This window comes from Chiloscyllium plagiosum, chromosome 4 (assembly GCF_004010195.1).
Source record: "Chiloscyllium plagiosum isolate BGI_BamShark_2017 chromosome 4, ASM401019v2, whole genome shotgun sequence".
NCBI classification, from domain to species: domain Eukaryota; kingdom Metazoa; phylum Chordata; class Chondrichthyes; order Orectolobiformes; family Hemiscylliidae; genus Chiloscyllium; species Chiloscyllium plagiosum.
The window spans coordinates 49875622-49881829 of NC_057713.1; positions in this window are offsets into that span (position 1 = coordinate 49875622).

The following is a 6208-nucleotide window of genomic DNA, read 5'->3' on the forward strand; positions in this document are numbered from 1 at the left end:
ACAATTGTTCTGTTTGCTTAACTCTTTTTGAAACCCTTTCAGTGTTTTCTTCAGTTTCTAGATTGTAGAAATAAATGGATGCAGAACTTGAAAATAAAGCCATTTCTTATCATATGGTGCCATAGTGCCCTGGTACTATATACCTAAGTACCTGGTACATAATACCTATGAGCCACCCAATATAACTTCATTTTATATGTTCCACAAAATCCTGTAATTATTGGTCTCTTAAAAGCGTAATAAATAGCACTGTTAATAACTGTCCAGGTATGATTCTTATGATGTTGCAATCATGGATTTACTGCATGATGTTGACATTTAGCTTTCTAGCCATATGTATGTTTTGTTTTAGTTTGACATGATTGAAAATGTACTGAACACCCTTTCTCTAGTGAAATGCTATCCAGTGGCAGCTGATTCATCAGTAAATACATGGTATAAATCAGACAGAGATAAAGATGTACTGTTTCGGAAGCAGAAAATTAGCATGGAGATGAACAGCTGCAAAAATTCCCAAACAAAAGCCAATATTGAAGAAAGATTTTAAAAACTATATATTTACTTATTTTTATGCAAAGTTGAATAAAGGTAGTGGAAAATGCATGAGTAAGAATTTATCAGAAGATCACCTGTTGTATTTATTTAATACCATGAATTCTTGAGCAACATGAACTGTCTACTGCTTATAATGAAATGCCAGTAAAATCAATGGGAAATAAATTGGATTGTGAACAAACTGGCTGCAGGCTGTAATCTTGGGAACAGAGATAGTAGCAGGTTATAGTCTTTACCAGAATTATTTTGATGTACAGTATTACCCAAAGGGCTGGATTCTTTTTCAGCAGCTCTTACGGCTACATCCAAACTGATGGATTTATAAAACTTCTTGCAGTTGTAGAAATATATTCTTATCCTTTTTCAAGATTGTCAACAAGACAGAAAGACCTTACCTGAATATTGAGCAATAGTTTTCAATAACACATACAAAGGCCACCTGTAGTATCTGACAAGATGCTGTTTGCACTCTGATGCTATCTGAACCATTTATGCAATTATTTAATAACCAGTGGTGCAAGTTAAGTTTTTCAAGCACTTGAGTGCTTTCACTGATTGCTTGCCTGATGCATGCACTCATGGATTGGATGACTTCTTCCTAACTTATATTTTCAAACATAGTGGAAATAAATCAGTTCATTAGATGGGAATTGCAGAAACCATTTGGGTGATAGCATCTTTTGCTTAAAATAATTGATTTTAATATTTTTAAAAAGGTACATGCTAGAATATGTAAGCTGCTGCAAATGACATAAAGTAGCTGCAAAAAAATCTAATAAACTTTTAGAAGAAAGTGTGGAAATGTGGAATTTGCTACCAAATGTGATATGTAAGGTAAATGCCAAAAACACACATTTCGATAAGTTCATAAAGGAGAATGAAACAGAAGTGTATGTTGATAGGGTGAGAAGCAATAAATAGAATAGGAGGAAATACATGTGGAGCAAAATATATGGGACAGACTAGTTGAACTGAATGGCTCATTTTGTAATCGTAAATACTGAACTTCAGTTTCCTTTGGTATTGTTAAGTTTTTGTGATGTGAATCCAAAGTCCTTGGAAAATGAAGAACCAACCAAGTCTATTCCAATATTCAATGAGATCATGCCTGATCGACACTGTATTTGCATATGTGCTCCTTTCCTTTCATATCCCTTAATACCTTTGGTTAAGCAAAATCTGTAAGTCTTGATTTTACAATTAACAGTTGAACTAGAGTTATGTAATCATTTGATAGTTTTTGAAAAACAGCGACATCGTGGTAATGTCACTGGATTCATAATCTGGAACTTTAGGCTAGTAATCTGAGGACAAAAATTCCAATCCTGCCATTGCAATTAGTGGAATTCTAAACTCAATTAATTGATAGTTCTGGAATTCAAAGCTAGTAACAGTAACCATGAAGCTATTGTTCAGTGGGTTGGCCTTGTACCCATTGGAGCTTAGAAGAAGGAGGTGATTTTATTGAAACACACAAGATTCTAGGTGGATTCGACAGAGTTGATGCAGAGAGGTTGTTTCCCAATCACCAAGAGTCTAGGACTAGAAGGGATAATCTCAAAGTAAAGTGTATCCCATTTAAGACGCAGATAAGGATTTGTTTTTATTTCTCAGAACCTAATGAATCTGTGGAATAGTTTATCAGAGAGGACTGTTAAGGCTGGTCATGAAATATTTCAAGATTGATGGATTTGCTTAATTAGTAAAAATCCAGGGTTATGGGGGAAAGGCAGGAAAGTGGAATTGAGAATTATGAGTTGAGCAATGATTTCATTGAATGGCAGAGCAGACACCATGTTGCAAATGGCCTATTTCTCCTCTGATGCCTTATGGTTCAGTGCATTCTGCTCGTGGATGGTTAAAATGGCCTCAATGATTCTTATGCTCCTCAGAATGTTGATTTTCAGTTGTCTTTGTTTGGATGCTTCTACTGGTTTGCAAGCAACACAGACAAGCTGATTAGCTTAAAATATCCCTGACATATCAATTAAAAGTCTTTGATTTCTTTACTGATTAAAACATCTGTGTATTTCATGGCTGTGTATTTCAACCATGAATATACTTACTGACCCAATATCGACAGTACTCTGCAGTAAACAATTCACAGATTTCTCTCTGAGAGAGAGAAATTCCTCCTCATCTCTTTCTTAAATGTATCACCCTTTATTCTTTGATTATGCTGTCCAGCTCTAGACTCTCCAATAAGGAGAAACAACCTCTCTGCATCTACCCTATCAAGACCCCCAAGAATCTTATGTGTTTCAATAAGATTGCCTCTTGTTCTTCTAAATGTGGGCGGCACGGTGGTTAGCACTGCTGCCTCACAGCGCCAGAGACCCGGGTTCAATTCCCGCCTCAGGCGACTGACTGTGTGGAGTTTGCACATTCTCCCCGTGTCTGCGTGGGTTTCCTCCGGGTGCTCCGGTTTCCTCCCACAATCCAAAAAAGATGTGCAGGTCAGGTGAATTGGCCATGCTAAATTGCCCGTAGTGTTAGGTAAGGGGTAAATGTAGGGGTATGGGTGGGTTGCGCTTTGGCGGGGCGGTGTGGACTTGTTGGGCCTTGTTGGGACTTGTTGGGACTTGTTACAGTTGTTTCCACACTGTAAGTAATCTAATCTAATGTAAGTAATCTAATCTAATCTAAATTTCAATGAGTACAAGGCCATTCTTCTCTCCCCATAAGACAGTGGGTATTTCTGGTATCAGCCTAATGGACCATCTCTGGATTGCCTCCATTGCTAGTATATTTATTCCTTAAATAAGGAGCCCAAAGCTGTTCAGTATTTCAGCTGTGGTAGGATTAGTGCCTTCTATGGTTTTAGGAATACCTCCTTAAATTTATACTCCATTTCCTTCAAAATAAAGACTAACGTTCCATTTACCTTTCCTATTGCCCACAGAACTTGCTTGCTAACTTTCTATGATTCATGCACAAGGATTTTCAAGTGCCTCTGTGCTATAGCTTTCTGCAGTATTTCAGCTTGTCTCTCCTTCCTGATCAAGTGCATAATGACCTCATATTTCCTGCTAAACTCCTTTTACAGTCCATTCCAGCCAATTCTGCCTTCAGTCATTTATAATTTTCCTAATTTAAGCCCAGCACAGTTGTTTCTGACCCAAGTTCCTCCTTCTCATGGTGAATGCTAAATTCTACTATGTTATGGTCACTGTTTCCTAGAGATTTTTTTAACTTTCTTATCATGTATTAAACCTACATAATTATAATCAATATTAAGCCAAATGGCCTGTAGTTTTCTATTTCCTGTCTCCCTTGCTTCTTGAAGAGATGACTTACTTTTGCAGTTTTAAAATCTGATGGGTCTTTTCCCGAATCTAAAGAATTTTTGAAACAGAAACAATCATTACTCCTATATCAGAAACCCTTTCCTTTAAGACTCTAGGATGAAGTCCATCAGGTCCTGATGAATGAACAGACTTTAAATCTATTAATTTTCTCACTACACTTTCCTTCAGAATGTTATTGTTTTTAGTTCCTCCCACCCTTTTAGCTCTTGAATTACAATGAGTTCTTTGATGTTGTTGTACTTTCTGTGGTGAAGGCAGACTGTTTAATTCATCCACTGTTACCTTATTTTCTATTATTCAGTCCCAGACTTTAATTCAGTTTGGTTACTCATTTTGTTTTTTTTTCAATTTTTATACTCAAAAGGACTATCACACACACCTGAGCAACTTTCCCACTCTTTTCACTTTTCAATACCAGTAGGAATTCTTACTATCTGTTTCTTTATTTCTGATTATCTTTCCCTCACAGACCAAATTCTCCCATTTTTAACTTCTTTTGTATTCATATTCTGACCTATCCCCTGACACATCATCCATCTTCCTGGACTTGTATGCATTTCCTTTTAATTTGATACAATAACTTTCTCACTGGAATGTATCTTTGCTAATATCATGAAATACATCCTAAACGTCTGCTATTGTGTCTCCACGACTTATTCCTTCATCAAATTTCCTAGTTCATTTTAGCCAACTCTTGTTTTTCATGTCCTCATAATTGTCCTCATTTAAGTTGAAACTAATAGTTTTAGACCCACTCTTCTTCTTGAGACGAACACAAAATACCACCATGTTAATGTCATTGTGTCTAATGAGTGCCTTGATTATGAGGACTTTGATTAACCCTCTCCTTAGCACATGACTAGATCGAGAATATCCTGCTTTCTAGTTGACTCTGGAACTTGCTGCTCTACGAAATTATCCTAAAAATAATTCTATTAACATATTTTCCAGGTTACCTTCATGAATCTGATTTTAACGTAGATTAAAATAACCCATGATATCATCATCAATTTCTCAAAACCCCATTATTTCTTCAAGTATAACCCATTCTACAGTATTTGCTGTTGGATGTTCTACAACTGCTCCTGCTGTGACTTCCTAGTTTTGCTATTTCTTATTTCTACCCAAGGTAATTCTGCATCTTGATCTTTAGACCTTAGGCCATCTCTTTCTCTGTCTCTGTATTATGCTAATATTATGCTTAATTAAACAGTCTCCACGTATTTCTAGTTTCCTGTCCGTGGAAAATGTCATGTACCTTTGAATATTTAAGTTACATTCATTATCATTATCATAGAGTCATAGAGATGTACAGCATGGAAACAGACCCTTCAGTCCAACCTGTCCATGCTGACCAGATATCCCAACCAATCTAGTCCCACCTGCCAGCACCCGGCCCATATCCTTCCAAATTCTTCCTATTCATATACCCATCCAAATGCATCTTAAATGTTGCAACTGTACCAGTCTCCACTACTTCCTCTGGCAGCTCATTCCATACACATACCACCCTCTGTGTGAAAAAGTTGCCCCTTAGGTGTCTTTTATATTTTTCCCCTCTCACCCTAAACCTATGCCCTCTAGTTCTGGACTCCCTGACCCTAGGGAAAACACTTTGTTTATTTACCCTATCCATGCCTCATAATTTTGTAAACTTCTATAAGGTCACTCCTCAGCCTCTGACGCTCCAGGGAAAACAGCCCAACCTGTTTTAGCCTCTCTGCAGCTCAAATCCTCCATTCCTGGCAACATACTTGTAAATCGTTTCTGAATCCTTTCAAATTTCACAACATGTTTCCGATAGGAAGGAGACCAGAATTGCACACCATATTCCAACAGTGACCTAACCAATGTCTTGTACAACTGCAACGTGACCTTTCAATTCCTGTACTCAATATTCTGACCAATAAAGGAAAGAATACCAAACGCCTTCTTCACTATCCTATCTACCTGCGACTCCACTTTCCAAGGAGCTATGAACCTGCACTCCAAGGTCTCTTTGTTCAGCAACACTCCCTAGGACCTGACCATTAAATGTATAAGTCCTGCTAAGATTTGCTTTCCCAAAATGCAGCACCTTGCATTTATCTGAATTAAACTCCATCTGCCACTTCTCAGCCCATTGGCCCATCTGGTAAAGATCCTGTTGTAATCTGAGGTAACCCTCTTCGCTGTCCACCACACCTCCAACTTTGGTGTCATCTGCAAACTTACTAACTCTCCCTCTTATGCTCGCATCTAAATCATTTATGTAAATGACAAAAAGTAGAGGGCCCAGCACCGATCCTTGTGGCACTCCACTGGTCACAGGCCTCTAGTCTGAAAAACAACCTTCCACCACCATC